This window comes from Pecten maximus, chromosome 8 (genome assembly GCF_902652985.1).
Source record: "Pecten maximus chromosome 8, xPecMax1.1, whole genome shotgun sequence".
NCBI lineage: Eukaryota > Metazoa > Mollusca > Bivalvia > Pectinida > Pectinidae > Pecten > Pecten maximus.
This window is the reverse complement of record NC_047022.1, coordinates 39,949,419-39,974,737: the sequence shown is the minus strand read 5'-3', so window position 1 is coordinate 39,974,737 and position 25,319 is coordinate 39,949,419. Positions and strand designations below refer to the sequence as shown.

The 25,319-nt window shown below is 42.0% G+C and overlaps 1 protein-coding gene across 2 annotated transcripts in view; it reads right to left on the bottom strand.

The window, feature by feature from the left end:
- Positions 1–25,319, bottom strand: part of LOC117333495 (serine/arginine repetitive matrix protein 2-like) — a 266,971-nt gene that overhangs the window by 208,171 nt on the left and 33,481 nt on the right. The gene's annotated exons all lie outside the window — the stretch shown is intronic.

Below are 25,319 nucleotides of genomic sequence, written 5' to 3'. Positions count from 1 at the left end.
TGTCAGTATGGGGGAGTTGAACACTCTAGTTAATGTCTATATGGGGGAGTTGAACACTCTGGTTAATGTCTATATGGGGGAGTTGAACACTCTGATTAATGTCTATATGGGGGAGTTGAACACTCTGGTTAATGTCTATATGGGGGAGTTGAACACTCTGGTTAATGTCTATATGGGGGAGTTGAACACTCTGGTTAATGTCAATATGGGGGAGTTGAACACTCTGGTTAATGTCTGTATGGGGGAGTTGAACACTCTTGTTAATGTCAGTATGGGGGAGTTGAACACTCTGGTTAATGTCTGTATGGGGGAGTTGAACACTCTTGTTAATGTCAATATGGGGGAGTTGAACACTCTGGTTAATGTCAGTATGGGGGAGTTGAACACTCTTGTTAATGTCTATATGGGGGAGTTGAACACTCTTGTTAATGTCATGGGGGAGTTGAACACTCTGGTTAATGTCAGTATGGGGGAGTTGAATACTCTGGTTAATGTCTATATGGGGGAATTGAACACTCTGGTTAATGTCAGTATGGGGGAGTTGAACACTCTTGTTAATGTCTATATGGGGGAGTTGAACACTGGTTAATGTCAGTATGGGGGAGTTGAACACTCTGGTTAATGTCAGTATGGGGGAGTTGAACACTCTGGTTAATGTCAGTATGGGGGAGTTGTTTTTTTTATTCAATACAGGCTTAGTGATCCTGATAGAGTGTGGGTATGATGGAGTAGATAATGTACATATAGTTAGACATTTCCTGGCCTGGCATTGATGGCTTAATCAAGAAAAGGTCATTTTAATAGATGTTACCTCTGAGCTTAATTAACATTTGCCTGTAATAAAATTATACTGGACATAAGTGTTACATTTGCTATAAGACAGACAGAAAACCTATCAAAATTGAAACATTTATTAGGATGTGAAAGGTTGGTGCAACACAAAAGAACCTGGAATCTAAAGGACAAGCATTTGGATGACACTAGGGGATCACTTTATTGAATGTGTATAGTTCACGTAGATACAGGATTTATATAAGTACAGATGGCCTTACCTCAGGATAATGGTATTGAGTGCAGGTTGTTTACTACCAGATCAGTCCTCCAAACAGAAAGACAACATCCCTTTCCAGCCAGGATTGGATAATTAGGATCAGAGGAGCAAAGAGGATAGTCATGATTATACAACATCCCTTCCCAGCCAGGATTGGATAATTAGGATCAGAGGAGCACAGGGGATAGTCATGATTATTACGAGGAAAGTCATGATGGCAAAATATCAACTCTCTGCACCTTGAACTTTAGAAGAACTTATCATACCCCTGTGATCTTGAAAATTGAAAATTGGTTAAGGTAATTTATATGAGGACATTAATGTACACTTCTCCATGTACATCCTGGCCAAATATCAGTTCTGGGTTACATCCTGGCCAAATATCAGTTCTGGGTTACATCCTGGCCAAATATCAGTTCTGGGTTACATCCTAGCCAAATATCAATTCTGGGTTACATCCTGGCCAAATATCAGTTCTGGGTTACATCCTGGCCAAATATCAGTTCTGGGTTACATCCTGGCCAAATATCAGTTCTGGGTTACATCCTGGCCAAATATCAGTTCTGGGTTGCCTATCGTTTTGTAGAAGAATAAATTAATTATTATGATTAATAATTGAAATGCTTAGAACTGTGCAAGAAGTAAATCATATCACTACAGCGAGATATCACTAACTGTACAGAAATCTGACACATGTTTAAATTTCAGAATTGTAGAACCTTGAATATGAATAGGAAAGTTCAATATAATAGTGTGGTAATTCTATGGCAAACCACATTACTGATAGCCGCATGTGTTACAGTAATTAAGACAGTTGTCTTTGGGTACCGGATGTCACCTTGCTCAACGTGATGGCTGACATTTAGCTATGGTGAGAAAAGGACCCTAGGGAGCCATGAACAAGTGGCATTAAAATTATAGTCGGAAGAGTTGGCACAGGATACATGAGGAAGACACTGGATGATATAGAATAGTTAAATTTGTAAAGTAATTACTATATCATGTTGATTAAAACCTGCTCAAATTAAAGTTATTATTATATATAGAATAGTTAAATGTAAATAAAGTAATTACTATATCATGTTGATTAAAACCTGCTCAAATTAAAGTTATTATTATATATAGAATAGTTAAATGTAAATAAAGTAATTATTATATCATGTAGATTAAACCTGCTCAAATTAAAGTTATTATATATTGAAGATTAAACCTGCTCAAATTAAAGTTATTATATCATGAAGATTAAAACCAGCTCAAATTAAAGTTATTATATCATGTAGATTAAACCTGCTCAAATTAAAGTTATTATATCATGTAGATTAAACCTGCTCAAATTAAAGTTATTATATCATGTAGATTAAACCTGCTGTTTGAGATATATAGTTTCTTTATCATCAGTTTAAGACAATACATTGTATATGTCCAGTTACTGAAAACAGTAACTAATACTATGACACCCAGTTACTGGAACCAGTATACAAACTACTATGATGCCCAATTACTGGAACCAGTATACAAATTACTATGATGCCCAGTTACTGGAACCAGTATACAGATTACTATGATGCCCAGTTACTGGAACCAGTATACAAATTACTATGATGCCCAGTTACTGGAACCAGTATACAAATTACTATGATGCCCAGTTACTGGAACCAGTATACAAATTACTATGATGCCCAATTACTGGAACCAGTATACAAATTACTATGATGCCCAATTACTGGAACCAGTATACAAATTACTATGATGCCCAGTTACTGGAACCAGTATACAGATTACTATGATGCCCAATTACTGGAACCAGTATACAAATTACTATGATGCCCAGTTACTGGAACCAGTAACTATGACCTTGTTTGAAGGACTCCCTTGCCTTAGAAATCAATGATACTGTTAATGAGAAAAAATAACTGCCCAGCTTTTAGGGAAATGAATCTCAAAGTGAGTAAATTAATTTGAAAAACTTTGTTTTCATTGTCATAATCGTAATCTTGGAGATTCTGATGATAGTTTTCAAAGTAAAAGAAAACTTCATATATTTTTTCATTACAAATTACATGAAAACAACCAATGTATTTGTGAGGAAATAGATCCTTTGTGTTTAACAGCCTGGCAGACAAACAAGTACAATAAGACTGCCAGCTGTTGGCACCAATATTAGAATTTCTAACTCAATAAATCATTGGTTTTATCTCCTCTGGCATCCCCTCAGTCATGAGCAATGAAAATCTGACTGGTACTATCCTACACATCAACATCGTGTAAAAGGTTTAACACAGATATATTAACAAGTTGCGGTTGCAAATTTTGGCTATAAAGTATATTTTTGAGGATGTTGGGGCCAGATTGAGGCCTAAAATTCTTGGTTAATGTCCATATAAAGCTCTGGCTGACATCTAAATTCTAATTTATTTCTATTCCATACCATCAACACACTACTCTCTTCCTCAAAGCATTCCCTTCTGAGGATCCAGTCAATAAAGTGATGTATAGCTGGTCCTCGTTGGCTGAAGTATTAATGGCTTTGATTGGCTGAAAATGGACTTGATCCTAAAAAACTCCTACACATCAATCTTTGTCACCTTTACTTGACCAGAGGCAGCCTTTGTTACTTGGAACGGTCAGAAGTATTATGTTAGCTAATGAGATCTTCATACAATGCTGGTATCAATAATTTCCATGCTCTTCTTCGATTCTCACTCAATAAAACCATTTTATTGCATCCGGGCCAGTATACCTTAGTGGTATATTACTTGTTCAAGCTTATTCCCAGGCTCCATATATGGTTCATATACCTACTGCAGATCTCAAATACAGGTCTAGGGAAACAGGGCCGGACTGGAAGAGGGGTTGACAAGGACACTGAGGTCTGGCCTGTATATCTAGAGAAACAGGGCCGGACTGGTAGTGGGGTTGACAAGGACACTGAGGTCTGGCCTATATATCTAGGGAAACAGGGCCGGACTGGAAGAGGGGTTGACAAGGACACTGAGGTCTGGCCTGTATATCTAGAGAAACAGGGCCGGACTGGTAGTGGGGTTGACAAGGACACTGAGGTCTGGCCTGTATATCTAGGGAAACAGGGCCGGACTGGTAGAGGGGTTGACAAGGACACTGAGGTCTGGCCTGTATATCTAGGGGAACAGGGCCGGACTGGTAGAGGGGTTGACAAGGACACTGAGGTCTGGCCTGTATATCTAGAGAAACAGGGCCGGACTGGTAGAGGGGTTGACAAGGACACTGAGGTCTGGCCTGTATATCTAGGGAATCAGGGCCGGACTGGTAGAGGGGTTGACAAGGACACTGAGGTCTGGCCTGTATATCTAGAGAAACAGGGCCGGACTGGTAGTGGGGTTGACAAGGACACTGAGGTCTGGCCTGTATATCTAGAGAAACAGAGCCGGACTGGTAGAGGGGTTGACAAGGACACTGAGGTCTGGCCTGTATATCTAGAGAAACAGGGCCGGACTGGTAGAGGGGTTGACAAGGACACTGAGGTCTGGCCTGTATATCTAGAGGAAACAGAGCCGGACTGGTAGTGGGGTTGACAAGGACACTGAGGTCTGGCCTGTATATCTAGGGAAACAGGGCCGGACTGGTAGAGGGGTTGACAAGGACACTGAGGTCTGGCCTGTATATCTAGGGAATCAGGGCCGGACTGGTAGTGGGGTTGACAAGGACACTGAGGTCTGGCCTGTATATCTAGGGAAACAGGGCCGGACTGGTAGAGGGGTTGACAAGGACACTGAGGTCTGGCCTGTATATCTAGGGAAACAGGGCCGGACTGGTAGAGGGGTTGACAAGGACACTGAGGTCTGGCCTGTATATCTAGGGAAACAGGGCCGGACTGGTAGAGGGGTTGACAAGGACACTGAGGTCTGGCCTGTATATCTAGGGAAACAGGGCCGGACTGGTAGTGGGGTTGACAAGGACACTGAGGTCTGGCCTGTATATCTAGGGAAACAGGGCCGGACTGGTAGAGGGGTTGACAAGGACACTGAGGTCTGGCCTGTATATCTAGGGAAACAGGGCCGGACTGGTAGAGGGGTTGACAAGGACACTGAGGTCTGGCCTGTATATCTAGAGAAACAGGGCCGGACTGGTAGAGGGGTTGACAAGGACACTGAGGTCTGGCCTGTATATCTAGAGAAACAGGGCCGGACTGGTAGTGGGGTTGACAAGGACACTGAGGTCTGGCCTTTATATCTAGGGAAACAGGGCCGGACTGGTAGAGGGGTTGACAAGGACACTGAGGTCTGGCCTGTATATCTAGGGAAACAGGGCCGGACTGGTAGAGGGGTTGACAAGGACACTGAGGTCTGGCCTGTATATCTAGGGAAACAGGGCTGGACTGGTAGTGGAGTTGCCGAGGACACTGAGGTCTGGCCTGTATATCTAGAGAAACAGGGCCGGACTGGTAGAGGGGTTGACAAGGACACTGAGGTCTGGCCTGTATATCTAGGGAATCAGGGCCGGACTGGTAGAGGGGTTGACAAGGACACTGAGGTCTGGCCTGTATATCTAGAGAAACAGGGCCGGACTGGTAGTGGGGTTGACAAGGACACTGAGGTCTGGCCTGTATATCTAGAGAAACAGAGCCGGACTGGTAGAGGGGTTGACAAGGACACTGAGGTCTGGCCTGTATATCTAGAGAAACAGGGCCGGACTGGTAGAGGGGTTGACAAGGACACTGAGGTCTGGCCTGTATATCTAGAGAAACAGGGCCGGACTGGTAGTGGGGTTGACAAGGACACTGAGGTCTGGCCTGTATATCTAGAGAAACAGAGCCGGACTGGTAGAGGGGTTGACAAGGACACTGAGGTCTGGCCTGTATATCTAGGGAATCAGGGCCGGACTGGTAGTGGGGTTGACAAGGACACTGAGGTCTGGCCTGTATATCTAGGGAAACAGGGCCGGACTGGTAGAGGGGTTGACAAGGACACTGAGGTCTGGCCTGTATATCTAGGGAAACAGGGCCGGACTGGTAGAGGGGTTGACAAGGACACTGAGGTCTGGCCTGTATATCTAGGGAAACAGGGCCGGACTGGTAGAGGGGTTGACAAGGACACTGAGGTCTGGCCTGTATATCTAGAGAAACAGGGCCGGACTGGTAGTGGGGTTGACAAGGACACTGAGGTCTGGCCTGTATATCTAGGGAAACAGGGCCGGACTGGTAGAGGGGTTGACAAAGGACACTGAGGTCTGGCCTGTATATCTAGGGAAAATGGGCCGGACTGGTAGAGGGGTTGACAAGGACACTGAGGTCTGGCCTGTATATCTAGAGAAACAGGGCCGGACTGGTAGAGGGGTTGACAAGGACACTGAGGTCTGGCCTGTATATCTAGAGAAACAGGGCCGGACTGGTAGTGGGGTTGACAAGGACACTGAGGTCTGGCCTTTATATCTAGGGAAACAGGGCCGGACTGGTAGAGGGGTTGACAAGGACACTGAGGTCTGGCCTGTATATCTAGGGAAACAGGGCCGGACTGGTAGAGGGGTTGACAAGGACACTGAGGTCTGGCCTGTATATCTAGGGAAACAGGGCCGGACTGGTAGTGGAGTTGCCAAGGACACTGAGGTCTGGCCTGTATATCTAGGGAAACAGGGCCGGACTGGTAGAGGGGTTGACAAGGACACTGAGGTCTGGCCTGTATATCTAGGGAAACAGGGCCGGACTGGTAGAGGGGTTGACAAGGACACTGAGGTCTGGCCTTTATATCTAGGGAAACAGGGCCGGACTGGTAGAGGGGTTGACAAGGACACTGAGGTCTGGCCTGTATATCTAGGGAAACAGGGCCGGACTGGTAGTGGGGTTGACAAGGACACTGAGGTCTGGCCTGTATATCTAGGGAAACAGGGCCGGACTGGTAGAGGGGTTGACAAGGACACTGAGGTCTGGCCTATATATCTAGAGAAACAGGGCCGGACTGGTAGAGGGGTTGACAAGGACACTGAGGTCTGGCCTGTATATCTAGGGAAACAGGGCCGGAGTGGTAGAGGGGTTGACAAGGACACTGAGGTCTGGCCTGTATATCTAGGGAATCAGGGCCGGACTGGTAGAGGGGTTGACAAGGACACTGAGGTCTGGCCTGTATATCTAGGGAAACAGGGCCGGACTGGTAGAGGGGTTGACAAGGACACTGAGGTCTGGCCTGTATATCTAGAGAAACAGGGCCGGACTGGTAGAGGGGTTGACAAGGACACTGAGGTCTGGCCTGTATATCTAGAGAAACAGGGCCGGACTGGTAGAGGGGTTGACAAGGACACTGAGGTCTGGCCTGTATATCTAGGGAAACAGGGCCGGACTGGTAGTGGGGTTGACAAGGACACGGAGGTCTGGCCTATATATCTAGAGAAACAGGGCCGGACTGGTAGAGGGGTTGACAAGGACACTGAGGTCTGGCCTGTATATCTAGGGAAACAGGGCCGGACTGGTAGAGGGGTTGACAAGGACACTGAGGTCTGGCCTGTATATCTAGAGAAACAGGGCCGGACTGGTAGAGGGGTTGACAAGGACACTGAGGTCTGGCCTGTATATCTAGGGAAACAGGGCCGGACTGGTAGAGGGGTTGACAAGGACACTGAGGTCTGGCCTGTATATCTAGAGAAACAGGGCCGGACTGGTAGTGGGGTTGACAAGGACACTGAGGTCTGGCCTGTATATCTAGGGAAACAGGGCCGGACTGGTAGTGGGGTTGACAAGGACACTGAGGTCTGGCCTGTATATCTAGGGAAACAGGGCCGGACTGGTAGAGGGGTTGACAAGGACACTGAGGTCTGGCCTCTATATCTAGAGAAACAGGGCCGGACTGGTAGAGGGGTTGACAAGGACACTGAGGTCTGGCCTGTATATCTAGGGAAACAGGGCCGGACTGGTAGAGGGGTTGACAAGGACACTGAGGTCTGGCCTGTATATCTAGGGAATCAGGGCCGGACTGGTAGAGGGGTTGACAAGGACACTGAGGTCTGGCCTGTATATCTAGGGAAACAGGGCCGGACTGGTAGAGGGGTTGACAAGGACACTGAGGTCTGGCCTGTATATCTAGGGAAACAGGGCCGGACTGGTAGAGGGGTTGACAAGGACACTGAGGTCTGGCCTGTATATCTAGAGAAACAGGGCCGGACTGGTAGAGGGGTTGACAAGGACACTGAGGTCTGGCCTGTATATCTAGGGAAACAGGGCCGGACTGGTAGTCGGGTTGACAAGGACACGGAGGTCTGGCCTATATATCTAGAGAAACAGGGCCGGACTGGTAGAGGGGTTGACAAGGACACTGAGGTCTGGCCTGTATATCTAGGGAAACAGGGCCGGACTGGTAGAGGGGTTGACAAGGACACTGAGGTCTGGCCTGTATATCTAGAGAAACAGGGCCGGACTGGTAGAGGGGTTGACAAGGACACTGAGGTCTGGCCTGTATATCTAGGGAAACAGGGCCGGACTGGTAGAGGGGTTGACAAGGACACTGAGGTCTGGCCTGTATATCTAGAGAAACAGGGCCGGACTGGTAGTGGGGTTGACAAGGACACTGAGGTCTGGCCTGTATATCTAGGGAATCAGGGCCGGACTGGTAGAGGGGTTGACAAGGACACTGAGGTCTGGCCTGTATATCTAGAGAAACAGGGCCGGACTGGTAGTGGGGTTGACAAGGACACTGAGGTCTGGCCTGTATATCTAGAGAAACAGGGCCGGACTGGTAGAGGGGTTGACAAGGACACTGAGGTCTGGCCTGTATATCTAGGGAAACAGGGCCGGACTGGTAGAGGGGTTGACAAGGACACTGAGGTCTGGCCTGTATATCTAGAGAAACAGGGCCGGACTGGTAGAGGGGTTGACAAGGACACTGAGGTCTGGCCTGTATATCTAGAGAAACAGGGCCGGACTGGTAGTGGGGTTGACAAGGACACTGAGGTCTGGCCTTTATATCTAGGGAAACAGGGCCGGACTGGTAGAGGGGTTGACAAGGACACTGAGGTCTGGCCTGTATATCTAGAGAAACAGGGCCGGACTGGTAGAGGGGTTGACAAGGACACTGAGGTCTGGCCTGTATATCTAGGGAAACAGGGCCGGACTGGTAGTGGAGTTGCCGAGGACACTGAGGTCTGGCCTGTATATCTAGAGAAACAGGGCCGGACTGGTAGAGGGGTTGACAAGGACACTGAGGTCTGGCCTGTATATCTAGGGAATCAGGGCCGGACTGGTAGAGGGGTTGACAAGGACACTGAGGTCTGGCCTGTATATCTAGAGAAACAGGGCCGGACTGGTAGTGGGGTTGACAAGGACACTGAGGTCTGGCCTGTATATCTAGAGAAACAGAGCCGGACTGGTAGAGGGGTTGACAAGGACACTGAGGTCTGGCCTGTATATCTAGAGAAACAGGGCCGGACTGGTAGAGGGGTTGACAAGGACACTGAGGTCTGGCCTGTATATCTAGAGAAACAGAGCCGGACTGGTAGTGGGGTTGACAAGGACACTGAGGTCTGGCCTGTATATCTAGGGAAACAGGGCCGGACTGGTAGAGGGGTTGACAAGGACACTGAGGTCTGGCCTGTATATCTAGGGAATCAGGGCCGGACTGGTAGTGGGGTTGACAAGGACACTGAGGTCTGGCCTGTATATCTAGGGAAACAGGGCCGGACTGGTAGAGGGGTTGACAAGGACACTGAGGTCTGGCCTGTATATCTAGGGAAACAGGGCCGGACTGGTAGAGGGGTTGACAAGGACACTGAGGTCTGGCCTGTATATCTAGGGAAACAGGGCCGGACTGGTAGAGGGGTTGACAAGGACACTGAGGTCTGGCCTGTATATCTAGAGAAACAGGGCCGGACTGGTAGTGGGGTTGACAAGGACACTGAGGTCTGGCCTGTATATCTAGAGAAACAGGGCCGGACTGGTAGTGGGGTTGACAAGGACACTGCATGAGGTCTGGCCTGTATATCTAGGGAAACAGGGCCGGACTGGTAGAGGGGTTGACAAGGACACTGAGGTCTGGCCTGTATATCTAGGGAAACAGGGCCGGACTGGTAGAGGGGTTGACAAGGACACTGAGGTCTGGCCTGTATATCTAGAGAAACAGGGCCGGACTGGTAGAGGGGTTGACAAGGACACTGAGGTCTGGCCTGTATATCTAGGGAAACAGGGCCGGACTGGTAGAGGGGTTGACAAGGACACTGAGGTCTGGCCTGTATATCTAGAGAAACAGGGCCGGACTGGTAGAGGGGTTGACAAGGACACTGAGGTCTGGCCTGTATATCTAGAGAAACAGGGCCGGACTGGTAGAGGGGTTGACAAGGACACTGAGGTCTGGCCTGTATATCTAGGGAAACAGGGCCGGACTGGTAGAGGGGTTGACAAGGACACTGAGGTCTGGCCTGTATATCTAGAGAAACAGGGCCGGACTGGTAGAGGGGTTGACAAGGACACTGAGGTCTGGCCTGTATATCTAGGGAAACAGGGCCGGACTGGTAGTGGGGTTGACAAGGACACTGAGGTCTGGCCTATATATCTAGAGAAACAGGGCCGGACTGGTAGAGGGGTTGACAAGGACACTGAGGTCTGGCCTGTATATCTAGGGAAACAGGGCCGGACTGGTAGAGGGGTTGACAAGGACACTGAGGTCTGGCCTGTATATCTAGAGAAACAGGGCCGGACTGGTAGAGGGGTTGACAAGGACACTGAGGTCTGGCCTGTATATCTAGAGAAACAGGGCCGGACTGGTAGAGGGGTTGACAAGGACACTGAGGTCTGGCCTGTATATCTAGGGAAACAGGGCCGGACTGGTAGAGGGGTTGACAAGGACACTGAGGTCTGGCCTGTATATCTAGAGAAACAGGGCCGGACTGGTAGAGGGGTTGACAAGGACACTGAGGTCTGGCCTGTATATCTAGGGAAACAGGGCCGGACTGGTAGTGGGGTTGACAAGGACACTGAGGTCTGGCCTATATATCTAGAGAAACAGGGCCGGACTGGTAGAGGGGTTGACAAGGACACTGAGGTCTGGCCTGTATATCTAGGGAAACAGGGCCGGACTGGTAGAGGGGTTGACAAGGACACTGAGGTCTGGCCTGTATATCTAGGGAAACAGGGCCGGACTGGTAGAGGGGTTGACAAGGACACTGAGGTCTGGCCTGTATATCTAGAGAAACAGGGCCGGACTGGTAGAGGGGTTGACAAGGACACTGAGGTCTGGCCTGTATATCTAGGGAAACAGGGCCGGACTGGTAGTGGGGTTGACAAGGACACTGAGGTCTGGCCTATATATCTAGGGAAACAGGGCCGGACTGGTAGAGGGGTTGACAAGGACACTGAGGTCTGGCCTGTATATCTAGAGAAACAGGGCCGGACTGGTAGAGGGGTTGACAAGGACACTGAGGTCTGGCCTGTATATCTAGAGAAACAGGGCCGGACTGGTAGTGGGGTTGACAAGGACACTGAGGTCTGGCCTGTATATCTAGGGAAACAGGGCCGGACTGGTAGAGGGGTTGACAAGGACACTGAGGTCTGGCCTGTATATCTAGAGAAACAGGGCCGGACTGGTAGAGGGGTTGACAAGGACACTGAGGTCTGGCCTGTATATCTAGGGAAACAGGGCCGGACTGGTAGAGGGGTTGACAAGGACACTGAGGTCTGGCCTGTATATCTAGGGAAACAGGGCCGGACTGGTAGAGGGGTTGACAAGGACACTGAGGTCTGGCCTGTATATCTAGGGAAACAGGGCCGGACTGGTAGAGGGGTTGACAAGGACACTGAGGTCTGGCCTGTATATCTAGGGAAACAGGGCCGGACTGGTAGTGGGGTTGACAAGGACACTGAGGTCTGGCCTGTATATCTAGAGAAACAGGGCCGGACTGGTAGAGGGGTTGACAAGGACACTGAGGTCTGGCCTGTATATCTAGGGAAACAGGGCCGAACTGGTAGAGGGGTTGACAAGGACACTGAGGTCTGGCCTGTATATCTAGGGAAACAGGGCCGGACTGGTAGTGGGGTTGACAAGGACACTGAGGTCTGGCCTGTATATCTAGGGAAACAGAGCTGGACTGGTATAGGGGTTGACAAGGACACTGAGGTCTGGCCTGTATATCTAGGGAAACAGGGCCGGACTGGTAGAGGGGTTGACAAGGACACTGAGGTCTGGCCTGTATATCTAGGGAAACAGGGCCGGACTGGTAGAGGGGTAGCTGAATTTAATACAGATCTATGGAAAGGGCTGGGGATTGTTGGAGGGTGGGGAGATGAATACTTTACAGATTGTACATACTGTTGACCTAAAATACATATCTGGGTGACAAGGAAAGGGTTAAGGGCCCCAGCTGTTGGGGATGAAGAGGTGTTAAGCAGATATCTTTAAACATTAAATACTGTTTGAGATGATGATTTGGCTGAGAAATTTTATAAAAGGGAGATAGATCCATTAAATAAAGTATGCTGGTAAACACAAAACATAATATTCAGTGTGATTATAAATTAGTGGAGTTTAGTAATATGGATTAACAGTTGTGTGGATTATGCAAGTTTTATTTCAAATTTAAAGAAGGGAAATAACTCCCATGAAAATAAAGGTATAACTTCAGTTTGTGTAGAGCACAACAAAATTTTTTATAGAAATCGAGTAAGTTGACAAAATTTTGCATCTGCAGACAGACTGATGGATTATAGAGATAACCTGCTTCCAGTATAATCCACCTCCTCCAATAAAATTGGTTTTTATGAAATTTTTTCGATAGAATATGTCACAGTAAGATAGTTTATCCTGAAGTTAGTAATGTTAGTTTTTATATAATATTGGTAAGGGTTTTAAAAGTGCAAATTTGTGATCATTTATCAGTGGTTCCCCGGTGATTTGTGGATATATTCATGGCCAGTGGTGACCACATGTACCCTATAGGATCATCCATTACATACAGCCAGCCTTTAATTACGGCCAGGCTCAGGTCACATGTGACACACACAATCCCATTTATCCCAGGACAAGTACGATAGCTATGTGGTTTCTTCCCAATATTGGCATTCATTCATCACCTCTATCATACAATATTTAATTGTAATCGGAAAAGAAATGGTGTGATAATAAAATCTTCCAAGATATACCCTATACCTGTTACAAATAGGATTTAGTTGTGATGGTGGAGAGTGTTACTGGTACAAACAAGCCAGCCTAACTCAATAACAGGCCAGACATGTATCCTACCTAAGTATTAAGTTTTCTGTCTACAAAGTCCGCTCCCCTCATCTAATTGCTTTACTTTACATTGCTTACATATACAGTGTTAGGGCCCCCATCACATTACAAAGTCCGGCTGTATTTGGGCCTGTTCTCATTATATCACAGACAAATATTGTATTTGGGCCTGATGTCATTATTTTTGATCTCTCACATGTATATATAATGTTGCATAACAGGATCCCATTTCTTCTTATACCTATCACGTGGCACCCTCCCGACTACATCTTTATACCTACGACTTCTTATACCAGTCACTGGGCCACAATATCATCCAGACTACTTCCTTATACCAGTCACGGGGCCACAATATCATCCAGACTACTTCCGTATACCAGTCACTGGGCCACAATATCATCCATACGACTTCCTTATACCAGTCACTGGGCCACAATATCATTCAAACTACTTCCTTATACCAGTCACTGGGCCACAATATCATACATACGACTTCTTATACCAGTCACTGGCCACAATATCATTCAAACTACTTCTTATACCAGTCACTGGGCCACAATATCATCCAGACTACTTCTGTATACCAGTCACGGGGCCACAATATCATACCCACTACTTCCTAGCTTATACCAGTCACGGGGCCACAATATCATACATACGACTTCTTATACCAGTCACGGGGCCACAATATCATACAGACTACTTCCTTATACCAGTAACGGGGCCACAATATCATACAGACTACTTCCTTATACCAGTCACAGGGCCACAATATCATACATATGACTTCTTATACCAGTCACGGGGCCACAATATCATACAGACTACTTCCTTATACCAGTCACGGAGCCACAATATCATACAGTCTACTTCCTTATACCAGTCACGGGGCCACAATATCATACCCACTACTTCCTTATACCAGTCACGGGGCCACAATATCATACAGACTACTTCATTATACCAGTAACGGGGCCACAATATCATACAGACTACTTCCTTATACCAGTCACTGGGCCACAATATCATACATACGACTTCTTATACCAGTCACTGGGCCACAATATCATACATACGACTTCTTATACAGTCACGGGGCCACAATATCATACAGACAACTTCTTATACCAGTCACAGGGCCACAATATATCATACAGACTACTTCCTGATACCAGTCACGGGGCCACAATATCATACAGATGACTCCTTTATACCAGTCACGGGGGCCACAATGTCATACAGATGACTTCCTTATACCAGTCACTAATATCATTGTTAAGTTAAATATAAGCATTAAGACTACAGTATCATTGTAAAGTTAAGCATTAAGACTACAATATCATTGTAATGTTAAGTATTAAGACTACAATATCATTGTAAAGTTAAGCATAAGACTACAATATCATTGTAATGTTAAGTATTAAGACTACAATATCATTGTAAAGTTAAGCATAAGACTACAATATCATTGTAATGTTAAGCATTAAGACTACAGTATCATTGTAATGTTAAGCATTAAGACTACAATATCATTGTAATGTTAAGCATTAAGACTACAGTATCATTGTAAAGTTAAGCATTAAGACTACAATATCATTGTAATGTTAAGTATTAAGACTACAATATCATTGTAAAGTTAAGCATAAGACTACAATATCATTGTAATGTTAAGTATTAAGACTACAATATCATTGTAAAGTTAAGCATAAGACTACAATATCATTGTAATGTTAAGCATTAAGACTACAGTATCATTGTAATGTTAAGCATTAAGACTACAATATCATTGTAATGTTAAGTATTAAGACTACAATATCATTGTAAAGTTAAACATAAGACTACAGTATCATTGTAAAGTTAAGCATAAGACTACAATATCATTGTAATGTTAAGCATTAAGACTACAATATCATTGTAATGTTAAGCATAAGACTACAATAGCATTGTAATGTTAAGTATTAAGACTACAATAGCATTGTGATGTTAAGCATAAGACTACAATAGCATTGTGATGTTAAGCATAAGACTACAATATCATTGTAATGTTAAGCATAAGACTACAATAGCATTGTGATGTTAAGCATAAGACTACAATATCATTGTAATGTTAAGTATTAAGACTACAATATCATTGTAAAGTTAAGCATTTAACAGCCTTCTTTTGAAAGTTATTGTTATAATTCTCATAGGTTTGCTGACAAATTTAAATATGTGTGTTAGCACATTATGATTAATTTGTCTGCAATCCTGTGAGAATCATAAGACAATAATTTTCAAATTAGAATGCAGTTAAATACTTAAATTTCAAGTTTTCTTATATAAAACCTGAAACAGTCTAAAGTCAAATTTCATGCTGTCAATGGGAGCTGTTCTTGGGAAGTCGTGAGTATATACGACTGTTCCAAAAATTATTGACTCCAGTCAAAACAACATCATTAAGTGACAATGTCACAAACATTACACTAATAGGAATTATTATAGAATCACTCTATGGAGTTGTTAATGTAATACAGATCACCTTTGACCCGATCCCTATAACAGATTTCACTCTATGGAGTTGTTAATGTAATACAGATCACCTTTGACCCGATCCCTTTAACAGATTTCACTCTATGGAGTTGTTAATGTAATACAGATCACTTTCGACCCGATCCCTATAACAGATTTCACTCTATGGAGTTGTTAATGTAATACAGATCACCTTTGACCTGATCCCAACAACAGATTTCACTCTATGGAGTTGTTAATGTAATACAGATCACCTTTGACCCGATCCCTATAACAGATTTCACTCTATGGAGTTGTTAATGTAATACAGATCACCTTTGACCCGATCCCTACAACAGATTTCACTCTATGGAGTTGTTAATGTAACACAGATCACTTTTGACCATATCCCTATAACAGATTTCACTCTATATTTTTCACCTTACTCAGGGAATTCTTTATTTTATATCTTACTCAGGGAATCTATATCTAATATCTTACTCAGGAATCTATATTTTATATCTTACTCAGGGAATCTATATCTAATATCTTACTCAGGGAATCTATATCTTATATCTTACTCAGGGAATCTATTTTATATATCACTCATGCAGGACATTTAGGATCCAGTACCTATGTTGGATCATACCGTCGTTATTACTTACTAGACCCTATACAACACTATGTTAGGATCCAGTACCTATGTTGGACCATACCTTCGTTATTACTTACTAGACCCTATACAACATTATGTTAGGATCCAGTACCTATGTTGGATCATACCGTCGTTATTACTTACTAGACCCTATATTATATAACATCCGCTCTAGGATCCAGTACCTATGTTGGACCATACCGTCATTATTACTTACTAGACCCTATATTATATAACATCCGCTCTAGGATCCAGTACCTATGTTGGACCATACCGTCTTTATTACTTACTAGACCCTATACAACACTATGTTAGGATCCAGTACCTATGTTGGATCATACCGTCGTTATTACTTACTAGACCCTATATTATATAAAATCTGCTCTAGGATCCAGTACCTATGTTGGACCATACCATTGTTATTACTTACTAGACCCTATATTATATAAAATCTGCTCTAGGATCCAGTACCTATCTTGGATCATACCATCATTATTACTTACTAGACCCTATACAACACTATGCTAGGATCCAGTACCTATGTTGGACCATACCGTCGTTATTACTTACTAGACCCTATACAACACTATAATGTTAGGATCCAGTACCTATGTTGGATCATACCGTCATTATTACTTACTAGACCCTATACAACACTATGTTAGGATTCAGTACCTATGTTGGATCATACCGTCGTTATTACTAAATACTAGACCCTATATTATATAAAATCTGCTCTAGGATCCAGTACCTATGTTGGATCATACCGTCGTTATTACTTACTAGACCCTATATTATATAAAATCTGCTCTAGGATCCAGTACATGTACCTATGTTGGATCATACCGTCGTTATTACTTACTAGACCCTATATTATATAAAATCTGCTCTAGGATCCAGTACATGTACCTATGTTGGATCATACCGTCGTTATTACTTACTTAAAAAAAAAGACCCTATATTATATAAAATCTGTTCTAGGATCCAGTACCTATGTTGGATCATACCGTCGTTATTACTTACTAGACCCTATACAACACTATGCTAGGATCCAGTACCTATGTTGGACCATACCATTGTTATTACTTACTAGACCCTATATTATATAAAATCTGCTCTAGGATCCAGTACCTATGTTGGATCATACCGTCGTTATTACTTACTAGACCCTATACAACACTATGTTAGGATCCAGTACCTATGTTGGATCATACCGTCGTTATTACTTACTAGACCCTATATTATATAAAATCTGCTCTAGGATCCAGTACCTATGTTGGACCATACCATCGTTATTACTTACTAGACCCTATATTATATAAAATCTGCTCTAGGATCCAGTACCTATGTTGGATCATACCGTCGTTATTACTTACTAGACCCTATACCATATAATATCCGCCATATCTGATCGTAAATCTGGGGACCATTGTGATTACTGAGAACAATTTTAAGTTGGGACTGGGGGAGGGTGACACTTCCTTTATTATCTCATCTCTAACTGACAGTTCTTTCAGCGGCAGTTTTTCACTCTGCTGAATCAATACACAAACTATTGTTTTTTGCCAAACAAAGGTGAGACAGCGTTTTAGGGTAAATGACAAGCCAGACTTAAAAACAGCTTCATGATGAAACTGTTAAAATGATGCATCCCTGGTCAGTATCGACAGTTTAGGAAAACAAAAGGTTAACATCATCAGCAGCATACCACCTCCTGATGTGATTGTCAATTGTTTTCCTTGTTTTCCAGACAAAACAGTTTATCTAAATCTGGACAGCTTCACCAGACATATGTCTCTGACAACACCTTGTCACTGGACCTAACTGACCACAGGGCAAATATTTGGAGGTGTTGACCTATAGGCTGAGACACTTGTACACAACTAGGCATACCCCATATTGGTCTGAATGATTTAGGTTATTAGGCAGATATGGCTAGCTTATTACATATGTACAGGATAAAATCTTCAAACATCAACAGTGTTTGAATTAAAGTCACAATCCAAATTAACAATTCCTTCAAAGTATTAAATAAGATTATTTTCAGAAATCTAATGTTGTTAGTCAAGCAAGCTTATATATGAAAGATTTAAACATCCGTGTTAAATGTTTGATGCAGGTTTAAAAACATGATAATTTCATTATTGTTAAATACTTGAGTCTATCTATAAATGTGAATATTATTATTAAATTTCTGTAATTAAATAATTAAATTGATATAATTTATTATAAGATTGATACCCAAAGTGTTCAATCTATTACATGTTTGATAACACTGATACCCTCAGTATTTATTTCAGAAAAAAATTCTAACCTGATCAACCATGAAATTTAACAGATGATAAAAGCAATGTCAAATATAATGACATTAATGAAGAATCATTTTATGAAGTTTGATCATCCCAAGGGAGGTCAATCAAAGTAATGTGAAGGAACTTTAATTTTTCATCTATGGCAGCTTTTATGATGATCTTGACTTTTGACTCCCAGACCTAAAAAACAATCACATAAAGACACATTCAGAAAGAAAGCATTGTAGGAAGTTCTTGGTATGGATGACAAGAATCTGAAGAACGTTAACAATAGACAGTGTTCCTGATCTGATCCAGAGATGAATTCAATGTGCTGTTTGTGCATTTAGAAATCTTAAAGACTCCACAACAGTACCCAAACTTCCATTTCCTCAGTACTTTGATCACATTCACTTTTAATCATATTCATTATTCAGCCTTACATGAAGAGATGTTCAGAATATAGGCTTAATATATACAGTGAAAGGAAACCTCTCTAGTTTTGTCCATCAAAGGAAACCTCTTTTGTTTAATTTGTCCACCATTAGGAAACCTCTCTAGTTTTGTCAACCAAAGGAAACCTTTTTAGTTTAATGTGTCCATTATTAGGGAACCTCTTTAGTTTAATTTTTCTGCCATTAGGAAACCTCTTTTGTTTAATTTGTCCGCCATTAGGAACCTCTTTTGTTTAATTTGTCCGCCATTAGGAAACCTCTCTAGTTTTGTCAACCAAAGGAAACCTCTCTAGTTTTGTCCATCAAAGGAAACCTCTCTAGTTTTTTCAACCAAAGGAAACCTCTCTAGTTTTGTCCATCAAAGGAAACCTCTCTAGTTTTGTCCATCAAAGGAAACCTCTCTAGTTTTGTCCATCAAAGGAAACCTCTCTAGTTTTGTCCATCAAAGGAAACCTCTTTAGTTTTGTCCATCAAAGGAAACCTCTCTAGTTTTGTCCATCAAAGGAAACCTCTCTAGTTTTGTCCATCAAAGGAAACCTCTCTAGTTTTGTCAACCAAAGGAAACCTCTCTAGTTTTGTCAACCAAAGGAAACCTCTCTAGTTTTGTCCATCAAAGGAAACCTCTCTAGTTTTTTCAACCAAAGGAAACCTCTCTAGTTTGTCCATCAAAAGAAACCTCTCTAGTTTTGTCAACCAAAGGAAACCTCTCTAGTTTTGTCCATCAAAGGAAACCTCTCTAGTTTTGTCCATCAAAGGAAACCTCTCTAGTTTTGTCCATCAAAGGAAACCTCTCTAGTTTTGTCAACTAAAGGAAACCTCTCTAGTTTTGTCAACCAAAGGAAACCTCTCTAGTTTTGTCCATCAAAGGAAACCTCTCTAGTTTTGTCCATCAAAGGAAACCTCTTTAGTTTTGTCCATCAAAGGAAACCTCTCTAGTTTTGTCCATCAAAGGAAACCTCTAGTTTTGTCCATCAAAGGAAACCTCTCTAGTTTTGTCCATCAAAGGAAACCTCTCTAGTTTTGTCCATCAAAGGAAACTTCTCTAGTTTTGTCCATCAACGGAAACCTCTCTAGTTTTGTGAACCAAAGCAAACCTCTCTAGTTTTGTCAACAAAAGCAAACCTCTTCAGTTTTGTCAACCAATGCAAACCATTTTAGTTTGATTTATCCATCATTAGGAAACCTCTTTAGTTTTGTCAATCAAAGGAAACGTCTCTAGTTTTGTCCATCAAAGGCAGCCTTTCTAGTTCCATCCATCATTATAATAAGGAAGCCTCTCTAGTTTTGTCCATCATCAGAAAGCCTCTTTAGTTTAATTTGTCCATCGTGATGAAACCTCTCTAGTTTTTTCCATTGTCAGGAAACCTTTCTTGGTTTGTCCATCGTAAGGAAACTTCTCTAGTTTTGCTCATCATAAGGAAACCTCTCTAGTTTTGTCCATCAAAGGAAACCTCTTTAGTTTTGTCAACCAAAGGAAACCTCTTTAGTTTTGCCCATCGTAAGGAAGCCTCTCTAGTTTTGTCCATCAAAGGAAACCTCTAGTTTTGTCCATCATCAGGAAACCTCTTTAGTTTAATTTGTCCATCATCAGGAAGCCTCTCTAGTTTTGTCCATTGTAAGGAAACTTCTCTCGTTTAGTCCATCATCAGGAAACCGCTTTAGTTTAATTTGTCCATCATCAAGAAGCCTCTCTAGTTTTGTCCATCATCAGAAAACCTTATAAGTATAATTTGTCCATCGTAAGGAAACCTCTCTAGCTTTGTCCATCATAAGGAAACCTCTCTAGTTTTGTCCATCGTAACAAAACCTCTTTAGTTTTGTCCATCGTAAGGAAACTTGTCTAGTATTGTCCATCGTAAGGAAACCTCTTTAGTTTTGTCCATCGTAAGGAAACTTGTCTAGTTTTTTTCCATCGTCAGGAAACCTTTCTAGTTTTGTCCATCATCAGGAAGCCTCTTTTGTTTTGTCCATCGTAAGGAAACCTCTCTAGTTTTGTCCATCGTAAGAAAACCTCTCTAGTTTTGTCCATCATCAGGTAACCTCTGTTTTGTCCATCATCAGGTAACCTCTTAAGTTTAATTTGTCCATCATAAGAAAACCTCTTTAGTTTTGTCCATCGTAAGGAAACTCGTCTAGTTTTTTTTCCATCGTTAGGAAACCTCTCTAGTTTTGTCCATTGTCAGGAAACCTTTCTAGTTTTGTCAATTAAAGGAAGCCTCTCTAGTTATGTCCATGTTTTAAGGGCTTTTGTGTTGGTGCTAGCAATTAAATGTTAGCACAGAAAAACTTAACATTTCAAAAATGAAAGTTTTGCATGGTATTTCCACCTTTTAAACTTGTAAATCATTTTTTTTTTCAAATATAACTTGGGACATAAACTGATTCCATTCCAATGATATCATACATACTTAAATCAATGAAATGTTGTTACCCATTCTAAAATTTAAATCTTCAAAGATTATGTTTTAATTCCTGTCAAACTCTTATTATTACTCATAAATGTGCCAATTTAACTTGTCACCTGAATGTCAACCTGTTTAATGCCTATTCATTCAACATGTAATTACAATAGTAAAATTTGATGTAAGAAAATTTACTGAGCCCAATATTAAGCTCTATAAAATTATTCTGTGGCCTTGACAATATAACTAGAAAATCATTTCAAATAAATCACATTAATGGAGGAATAGAAATGAAATCAAAAACAACACAAGGAAGATAAACGTTCAATGTTGTAGAATGATCTTGATGCTTTTTACATATAACATCATTACCAATTGATATTAAACAAAGAGAATAGTGCCTTTGGCCTAATAATTGATTGTGATGGGTGCCTCAGGAATGTCCCCTATAGCAGCATCACACATATAAAAGTCTCCTAACTCTTTACAAAGCCTCTGTGTTCGCCACAAATCATCCCAATCTGACTTAAAACAAAGAACTCTCCTGTATTTATCCTCAGATTAGTTCGTGATCTGCATCCATATGATCGTCAAGGTCGTTTCCATTACAATGTCGTGTCATTTGTGTATAGGGAGCAGTGCTGTTTGTTCTTCAGTGTAAGTATATGGTAATTTCTAGCCAAGTCTGGTCAGAACGGTGGTCCCAGTTTAATGAGGATTTGACGGGAGGAAATCCACAAATTTATATAAAAATAAACATGTTGTTTACTGACTATCATACAGTATACACCATTATGATTATGTGGTTCATTTGTGTTACATTTTGTTGTATCAGTGGATTGTTAGAATTAGTGCCACAACTAAGAAACATGTCTCCAAACAAAACCTGTCAAATGTCTCTAAATCAGGTGTCTCTGTGACATTACTGGCAGTCAACATGGTTCCTGTATCTTATAGTCGCAGCGTCTTGTTGTGTCAGGATATAAGTCACTAGGTTGGTGTCTTATAGTCACAGCGTCTTGTTGTGTCAGGATATAAGTCACTAGGTTGGTGTCTTATAGTCACTGTCTCGTTGTGTCAGGATATAAGTCACTAGGTTGGTGTCTTATAGTCACTGTCTCGTTGTTGTGTCAGGATATAAGTCACTAGGTTGGTGTCTTATAGTCACTGTCTTGTTGTGTCAGGATATAAGTCACTAGGTTGGTGTCTTATAGTCGCTGTCTTGTTGTGTCAGGATATAAGTCACTAGGTTGTTGTCTTATAGTCACTGTCTTGTTGTTGTGTCAGGATATAAGTCACTAGGTTGGTGTCTTATAGTCACTGTCTTGTTGTGTCAGGATATAAGTCACTAGGTTGGTGTCTTATAGTCACTGTCTCGTTGTATCAGGATATAAGTCACTAGGTTGGTGTCTTATAGTCACTGTCCCGTTGTGTCAGGATATAAGTCACTAGGTTGGTGTCTTATAGTCACTGTCTCGTTGTGTCAGGATATAAGTCACTAGGTTGGTGTCTTATAGTCACTGTCTCGTTGTGTCAGGATATAAGTCACTAGGTTGGTGTCTTATAGTCGCTGTCTTGTTGTGTCAGGATATAAGTCACTAGGTTGGTGTCTTATAGTCACTGTCTTGTTGTGTCAGGATATAAGTCACTAGGTTGGTGTCTTATAGTCACTGTCTCGTTGTGTCAGGATATAAGTCACTAGGTTGGTGTCTTATAGTCACTGTCTTGTTGTGTCAGGATATAAGTCACTAGGTTGGTGTCTTATAGTCACTGTCTTGTTGTGTCAGGATATAAGTCACTAGGTTGGTGTCTTATAGTCACTGTCTTGTTGTGTCAGGATATAAGTCACTAGGTTGGTGTCTTATAGTCGCTGTCTTGTTGTGTCAGGATATAAGTCACTAGGTTGGTGTCTTATAGTCACTGTCTTGTTGTGTCAGGATATAAGTCACTAGGTTGGTGTCTTATAGTCACTGTCTCGTTGTGTCAGGATATAAGTCACTAGGTTGGTGTCTTATAGTCACTGTCTTGTTGTGTCAGGATATAAGTCACTAGGTTGGTGTCTTATAGTCACTGTCTTGTTGTGTCAGGATATAAGTCACTAGGTTGGTGTCTTATAGTCACTGTCTTGTTGTGTCAGGATATAAGTCACTAGGTTGGTGTCTTATAGTCACTGTCTCGTTGTTGTGTCAGGATATAAGTCACTAGGTTGGTGTCTTATAGTCACTGTCTCGTTGTGTCAGGATATAAGTCACTAGGTTGGTGTCTTATAGTCGCTGTCTCATTGTGTCAGGATATAAGTCACTAGGTTGGTGTCTTATAGTCACTGTCTTGTTGTGTCAGGATATAAGTCACTAGGTTGGTGTCTTATAGTCACTGTCTCGTTGTGTCAGGATATAAGTCACTAGGTTGGTGTCTTATAGTCGCAGCGTCTCGTTGTGTCAGGATATAAGTCACTAGGCTGGTGTCTTATAGTCGCAGCGTCTCGTTGTGTCTGGTTATAAGCCTCAGGGTTGATCAGTACACATCTCACATTTATTTTATATACTAAGCTGTTGCTCCATTTTCAGTTTTTCTTTGAATGTCTACCGTTTTCGTTTTCTTTTTAATTCTAAGGCTTATACATAAGATTTTTTTTATTTAACTATCTCTATTTACTTGATCAGATTATCTAAGAAATCCAGATTTTTTCTACAACACTGAGAGAAAACAATTTCTGATATACAGTCATCTAATGCATATGATACTTATTTTAAAACAGTACATCTAGCCTGACACTCACTAAAACACTAGGAGACAAAAATTCATCCAAAAGTGAAAGGAAGAATATTTGAACTGACAGCTTTCTAAATATTTTATAAGTGAAATGTTTTGTAAGCATGCAAACCAGTTTTAACAGTAAAAATGTTGTCATTGGTATAAAACTATTTCAGCATTGCTGAAATCCCTCAGGGCTATAATCTCCCATAGTTTATATGGAGATAGAATTTTAGTGTGGTACATAAAATCATTAGCAAAATTGTCAAATATGAGAACAGTTGAGTTTTATGTCAATTTCCCAAAATTATGCAACTTGAAAAAAAATATTCAAAACAAATTTAAAATGTCACTGCCACAAGTGCTTCCAATCAAATTAGGATTCGATTTCAATGTTGTACTTTAAAATTAGGCACAGAAGAGATAAAATTTAAATGTAGAAAATCTGACATGGAGTTGGACGACAGTTAAAGGTACAATAAATCTCCTAATGTAGAAAACTGACATGGGTTGGACGACAGTTAAAGGTACAATAAATATCCTAATGTAGAAAACTGACATGGGTTGGACGACAGTTAAAGTGTTCCACTTTAACGTCCATTCAAATGTCACTGATTTAATCAATATCCTAAGAAATTATCCTTTAAATGTTATGGCCATGCAAGAAATCTACAACAGTATCTAAATATTATTGATATAACAATAAAAATGTCTTACTTAACACAGACCCAATATCACTTCTCAGTGTCTCTTGGTCATCAAGAAATCATTGTTTAAAAATATTTTAACATATTTCCCCCCTGTGACCTTGAAAGTAGGTCAATGTCATACATTTGAACAATCTTGGTAGCCCTTCACCCCAGCATGCTACAGTCCCAAAGTGTCTCTAGGCCTCTTAGAACTTGGTGATTGTGAAGAAGTTGTTTAACTGAAAAGTTGCCCTTCAGACAGGTGAGCTTAATGAAACACTTTTTAAGCCTTTGATATATTTGCAGGATCTTACATATTGAGTAACTATGTATGTCATATGGAATTGATTAAACAA